Raw genomic sequence first — 7,730 nt, forward strand, 5'->3', positions numbered from 1 at the left:
ACCACATAGAGTGAATACATATCCACTTGTGGTGTAAATCTCATCAGCATCAGATATCCAGTTTGAATCACTATAACCCTCCAGTACCGATGGGTACCCGGAATAGTGAAAGCCATAACTCATAGTACCAAGCAAATAGCGCATGACTCATTCAAGCGCACACTAATGTTCAACACCTGACAGACCATACCTTTTACTACAAACCCATCAGGTTGTTCCATATAAATTTCCTCATCCAACTCTCTATTAAGGAAAATTGTTTTAACATCCATATGATGAACGATGAGACCATGTGAGGCAGCCAAGGAAAATAGCACTTGGATAGTAGTCAATCTCGTAACAGGTGAATAAGTATCAAAGAAGTCTTCACCTTCCTTTTGGGTATAACACTTGGCCACAAGCCGAGCCTTGTACTTTTCAATAGTAACGTCGGGCCTAAGCTTCTTCTTGAACACCCACTTGCAACCCACAGATTTGCATCCATAGGGTCGTTCTGTGACCTCCCAAGTTCCGTTTGCGAGGATGGAATCCATTTCGCTCCGTACAGCCTCCTTCCAGTAGTCTGCATCTGGAGATACAAACGCTTCTGAAATAGACTTGGGAGTATCATCTACAAGGTACACAGTGAAATCATCACCAAAAGACTTTGCAATTCTTTGTCTCTTACTCCTCCTAGGAGCTTCACTGTCATCCTCCTCAAGATCTTGCTCATGTACTTGTTCAATAATCTCAAGAGATGGAGTAGGTTTAGAGATTATCTCAGAAAATAGTTTAGACATGCTATGTAAATCTTTCATAGAAAATATGAGCTAAAAAAACGTTGCATCATGAGACTCCATCATTATATCGACATGCACGTTAGGTACCTCAGATTTAACCACTAAAAACCTATAAGCAATGCTCCGATGAGCATATCCCAGAAAGACACAATCCACTATTTTAGGTCTGAGCTTGCGCTTTTTAGTTATTGGTACATTAACTTTCGCCAAGCATCCCCAAGTGCGCAAATAAGAAAGTGATGGCTTTCTCCCTTCCCATTCTTTATATGGGTTTTTTTCCTTATCCTTGAGAGGAACTTTATTCTGGACATGACATAAAGTCAACAGGGCCTCCCCCACCATGCCTTAGATAATCCCATAGTGTCTAACATGGCATTAACCAAGTCAGTCAATGTGCGGTTCTTCCTTTCGGCAACCCCATTTGATTAGGGTGAATAGGGAGGCATCCTCTCATGAATAATCTCATATTTCTCACAAAATAAATTGAAATCACTAGAGAAATACTCTCCATCACGATCCGTCCTAATTCTTTTGATCTTTCTCTCTAGTTGATTCTCAACTTTTGCCTTATAGATTTTAAAGTGATCTAGAGCCTCATCTTTCGTTTTCAACAAATAAACATAGCAATATCTAGTCGCATCATCAATCAAAGTCATAAAATATCTTTTTTCACCCTTCGTCAACACACCATTCATTTCACACAGATCTGAATGTATGAGTTCTACCTATCGGACAAAATCCCGTGGCATCTTGAAGGCAAGCACCTCCATGCCGGAGGGATGCGAAGCCCACTAGCCCCCGACAGGCGCAACCAACAGACCGAAGAGGTATGGCCCACATGACTCAGACATGTATGGTAACAGTCACTACCCTACAGTCTCATCTAAAGACACAGTTCATACGTCGTTTTATGAAGGTCATGCTGACAATAAGTAAAAGCCCACTCTGCGTGGCACGGGAAATAGTATGGTATCCCTAGCTGGTTGTTGCAGGAGCCGGGCAACGGCTAAGGGCAAGGGGGTCGAGGATCACCTCTCCCGTCTGGCCTTCGGCTTCGCCTCCGACACGCCATCACAGGCTCTAGGAGGATTACCTCCAGAGCCAGGCAGCAGCTACGGGCCGAGGGGATCGAGGACCACCTCTCCCACCTGGTCTTCGGCTTCGCCTCTGACACGCCGTCGCTAGGCTCCGGGTGGATTACCTCCAGAGCCGGGCAGCGGCTAAGGGCCGAGGGGGTCGAGGACCACCTCTCCCGCCTGGCCTTCGGCTTTGCCTCTGACACGCCACCGCCAGGCTCCGGGCGGATTACCTCCGGAGCCGGGCAGCGGCTAAGGGCCGAGTGGGTCGAGTACCACCTCTCCCGTTTGGCCTTTGGCTTCACCTCCAACACGCCGTCGCCAGGCTCCAGGCGGATTACCTCCGGAGCTAGGCAGCGGCTAAGGGTCGAGGGGGTCGAGGACCACCTCTCCCGTCTAGCCTTCGGCTTTGCCTCCGATATGCCTTCGCTAGGCTCCAGACATATTACCTCCGGAGCCGGGCAGCGATTAAGGGCCGAGGGGGTCGAGGACCACCTCTCCCGCCTGGCCTTCAGCTTCGCCACCGACACGCCATCACCAGGCTTCGGGCGGATTACCTCAGGAGCCGGGCAGCGGCTAAGGGCCGAGGGGGTCAAGGACCACATCTCGCGTCTGGCCTTCAGCTTCGCCTCCAACAGGCCGTCTCCAGGCCCGGGCGAATTACCTCCAGAGTCGAGCAGCGGCTAAAAGGGTCGAGAACCACCTCCGGACCTTGTCCCCTAAGGTTCCAGATGGGTTGCGCTGGGTTGGAAATCTGGAACAAATTTGGAAGAAGACCCTACCAGCGTCGAGCCTGAGGAGCACGCGATAACCAGAAAAAACAAGGTCGCCATCGCTTCACTTGGACCTACTTAATTACCCTACGTATCCACCACCGCCAGATTCCCGAGGCCACCTCTCCCTCTGACGGAACAAAACCGGCGATGATCTATGCGAAGGCTCGGCAAGTCGTTCGTCCAAAAAACTAGACATCACTTGCGAAAGGGACCAAGAAAAGCGGCTCGAAGGCACGAAGGCACACAGACACGCGGTCCCCTGCTCGAAGGACCCCCTCACACTTCAGCCCAAAAAGAGATACAATCGCCCCAAGGGTCCAAATTATATTATTCAACAAATCGTGCATCTGGAGGATGCGTATAAAGAAGCAAACAGTACAAAGGCCGCTGCAGAGGAGGCAAACCAGGGGAAAAAGAGTACAAGGTTGCAAAAGATAACTATGACTCACGGCAGGGCCATAGTCGAATGGTAGAACAGGGATGTCCACGAAGCACCCTTGAAGGCCACCTTCGCCTCCTACAGATCCCTGCAGGGGCCGCACATGGAACGGTGTATACACCTCGTCTGCGTCCTGCCACCACGTAAGCTGATGCAGTAGCCGACCCCTGAGCTGTTAGAAGATGAGGAAGAAACCGAAGGAGCCACCATTGGGTCCTCCTCCCGCTTCTTCCCAGCCCTCGCCGCCGAAGTCCGCTCCTTCTCGTCACTCTCCCTCTGCAGGAGATCCCAGTCGATCCCCGCATCATCGTCGAAAATATCGATGCTCTCGAGAGGCATGGTCTCCCAAACCGAGGATTGAGCAGGGGTAACAGGCAGCTATGCGCCCCGTAGGGACGAAAGCCGGACGGCCACCGGCGCCACCACCGGTGGCCGAAACGGCCTAGCCCTAATAGAACCAGTCGAGATCATCGATGTTTCCGAAGAGGATGGGGAGGAAGATGATGCCATATTCAAAGACAAGTTAAGTGTTCACTCCTGAGGCGGTGATAGATCCAGCCAGATGACCCCCACTTTATACTCAGGCTGAGCGGCCACGCCCGCCCAGGAAGAGAAGCGGAACCAACTCGACATCGCTCTGTGGCATCCCTCATTAATCTCTGGAGGCCCGTGGCCATATCCCGCTCGTCCCACCGATACATGGCAACATCCCACGGTAACGCCTTATTTTCTCGCATGAATGTCCCATCACATTCATGACCTAGACCCCTTTCGGCGGCTGCCAGGGGCATGGGCACAAGACCTAGATGAACCCACACATTATCCAGTCAGAAACGCACCAGTGACACATCCCATCCTACCATCCTCAAACGGGCAAACATGGGGATTCCCTGATCCCACACGTGATCCCCCACATTGACAAACTCAAATGGTGAGCAGACCCATCACTAATACAGTCTGAAGAATCTAAATCAGCCTCGGCATGAACCCTAGAGCACATCACCTCCACCAACGCCCCTCAGGCCTCGAGTCCCGATACCGCATACTCCAACTCCAACAGGCTTCGAAACGTACCTTGTCTGCTGATACGTCTTCGGTGTTCGACTCCGACTTCGATGCCGACTGCACCTCCGTCCTCAGCATAACCCTAGGGTGTGCCGCCATCACCAATGCACCGTCAGCATTGAGCTTCACCATCAACGCCCGCAGTTCCCACCGAAATACTCCTCAGGGATAGGGAATGGCCTTCAGGCATTCTTGTTACAAACCCAGGTTGGAGTTGGTTTTCCTCTACATCCTCTCACCCCTCCAAATGTTGAGACCAGAGAATGAGGGGGTACTGTTGGAGGAAAATAGACCAGCCTGAGGATAATGGTTGATGATCGCTATCAAAGGTCCCTCCAGTGCCTTCGGCCTCCGAACTCAGCAGGAGGCCTTATCCTCGGAGGCTGCGGACCCCTACAGGCTGCCCCTCCAGCAAGTACGTGGCCCTTCAAAGACTCGAAGCTATAGCAAGGTCCTCCAGAGCCTTCGGTCTCCAAACTCAGTAGGAGGCCTTATCCCCGGAGGCTACTAACCCCTTCGTGCCGCCCCTCCAGTGCCCATGCGGTCTTCCGAAGCCTAAAGATGCAGCCGACCTCTGGAGATAATATTAGGGAAGAAAGTACACCCCCCTGCAGCTGACCTAACACGAGGTGACGGGCGATTAATACCGGTGCATGTGGTGCTTATCCTGACATCCCAACACGATGCAAGTCGTTCTGACACCTCCGGCAGAGTGGCGTCAGGCCGTAATTGGCAACCGGCTCACCCCTCAGGGGGCAGGCACCAAAATAGTTACCACGGTAGATATTTATCTTCCATGTAGGGTAATAGGTAGTTATCCAGAATAAGGCCTAGTAATTCGACCAGGTCCTAGATATTTGTACATCGTGATAACTTGTACACTAAGCTACGTACTATATTATAAATAGGGGGTCGTGGTCACCTGGAAGGGAGAAGAGAAAAAAGAAGGAGCCCACTCAACACAGCACAGAGGAGCCTAATCACAAAGTTTTTCTGTGATATTCCCCTTAGCTCGGTCTATATTTTTACTATCAATACATTCATGGTGTTCCTTACTCTCAAACTTCGTCTCCAAGCTTGAGTCTCCTCCTTAGAAGAAACTCTTCCCGTACTTGTTGGGGCAAGACGAACTCTTGCTCCAATAGATATCATCCACGTATATTTGAATAAGTTGGAAATCTTTTCCATACATAAATGTAACAAGGTTTTATCCACCAACCTCATCACATACACATGCTCTAGTAAGAAAGACTTAACCTATCATACCAAGCCCTAGGCGCCTGCTTAAACTTATACAAAGCTTTCTGAAGCTTGTGTACTCTATAAGGGTATTTGGGGTGCTCGAAATCTGGAGGTTGCTTAACATATCTTCTTCTATGAAACCATTTAGGAAAGCACTTTTGACATCCATTAACCCTTATGACGCCGCAAATACTAGGAGGATCCTAATGGCTTCTAATCTAGCTACTGGTGTAAGGATCTCTCCAAAGTTTATCCCCTTTATTTGAGTGAAACCCTGACCATAAGTCTAGCTTTGTTTCTAACTACAGACTCATCCACCCCCTGTTTGTTCTTGAAGACCCATTTGGTGTATATGGTGTGAATGTTAGGGGGTGACTCTACAAGGACCCAAACTTAATTTCTCTCGAAGTTTTCTAGTTCTTCTTGCATGGCATTAACCCAATTTGAATCAAATAAAGAATGTCCAACATCATATGACTCAAAAGAAGCAACAACTACAGAATCAGTGAAATGAGCATAATGAGTAGATTTGGACAATCATTACCCTTTCATTGATGTTGACAATCATCATATGTGAAGAGTGTCGTCGCTGAATATGTTGAGGAGCTTCGCGCTGCGAGATGATCTCCCCTCAAATATTGCCGGTGTAGGCTTGAAAGCAGGTGAAGTTGAAGTAGATGTTGCACGACCCTCTGCCGATGTAGAAGAGGCAAGAACCAACTCGAGAACAAGTGTGGTAGTAGGAAGTAGTAGATCATCCTCGTCATCCCCGAGAGTTGAATGGTCATCATCTACAAAGATGTTTTTACTCATCTTTTGATCACCTGCACACTCAAGAACAAGGCTAGCACAAGAGGTTGATTCATCAAAGGTCACATCACAGGACTCCATGATGGTGTTAGTGTCAAGATTAAGAACCCTGTAAGAATGACCATGAAGCAAATACCTCAAGAAAATACCATCAAAAGAACATGACTCAAACTTGTCAAGATTGTCACATTTTAGGATGAAGCATCGACAGCCAAAAACTCTCAAATGAGAAACATTTGGCTTCCTCCAAAAACGCAACTCATAAGAAGTTAAATTCAATATCGAGCACAAGAAAATTTGATTGGAGATGTAGCAAGCAGTGTTAATAGCCTCAGCCTAAAACTTTAAGAGTCATATGCTCATCAAGCATCGTCCTAGCCATCTCCACCAAAGTGTGATTTGTGAGGAACCGTCCAAATAATATCCTAATTAATCACTAGGAAGATCATTATTCATAATCACCACCTCGATGATTAACCAGAATATCATCCCGGTAGCCCCGGCACGTGTTTTGTGCCCAAGGATCGGAACACATGCCTTCCAACAGGTACATCACAACATAGCTTAATAAAGAGCGAGTAATAAACATTTACATTACAAGTATTAAGCATGCAACTGATTTCAACAATTTACAACAAAAGCGAGCTAGGAGGAGACAAAACCCCTCAACTCCTAACCAACAAAAGATCTATGCAACGGAAGAAAATAAACTATACAACAAAAGGATATGGAGCCACATACCCTTAGGCTCCATACCAAGAGCACCGAATTAGGAGTAGAATGTGCTACTCCTGCCTGCCACCTTGATCGGCAGGCACAAAGTAGCCAAACAATGCCTATTCCTCGCCAACCTGTGAACCTGCAACAACTTAAGGGCAGCACCCTGATTACGAAGGTACTTGCAAGTCTTACACAGTATGGGTATATATATTCCCGACTCCAAGTGTCATGCATTAAGCAGGTAGCAAGAATTAACATGGTTAAGTTAATTAAACGGTAAGCAACCTAGACATAGGTGTGAGCAACTAGCTTAACCAACATATATGAAACAACCCCGCACCACCAACTGAACATATATAAACGTAACCAACAAGTGTATCAAAGTATAACCGGTGCCAACTCGATCACCATGCCCAAACCACCACACTATATCCAAACCACATCCACATCCACATACCCGAACCATAACCACACCAAACCATCTCATATCCGAACCAACACCACTATAACTCCAACATAACCGATCCACAAACACGTAGCCGAACCATCGCCCACAACCGAGACTCTACAACCGGTGCAGATAAGTGACAGACATGCTCATAACCAAGAGTGCGGCAGTTCGAACTGTTTTTACACCCTGACCCACACAACACGAGGACCATACAGCTTGTGCCACCGGCTAAAGTGCACACAAGGGGTACCCGTGACAACCTTTCCCAACCAGCCCCAACCGTGTGTGACATGCAACGCTCGGCGTGGCGGTACCAGAACTACTCCCGAAGTAAACTAGTACCGCTTACAAGCCCGCCCGCCCACATCGTCG

Source organism: Phragmites australis, chromosome 2 (genome assembly GCF_958298935.1).
Source record: "Phragmites australis chromosome 2, lpPhrAust1.1, whole genome shotgun sequence".
Classification (NCBI taxonomy): domain Eukaryota; kingdom Viridiplantae; phylum Streptophyta; class Magnoliopsida; order Poales; family Poaceae; genus Phragmites; species Phragmites australis.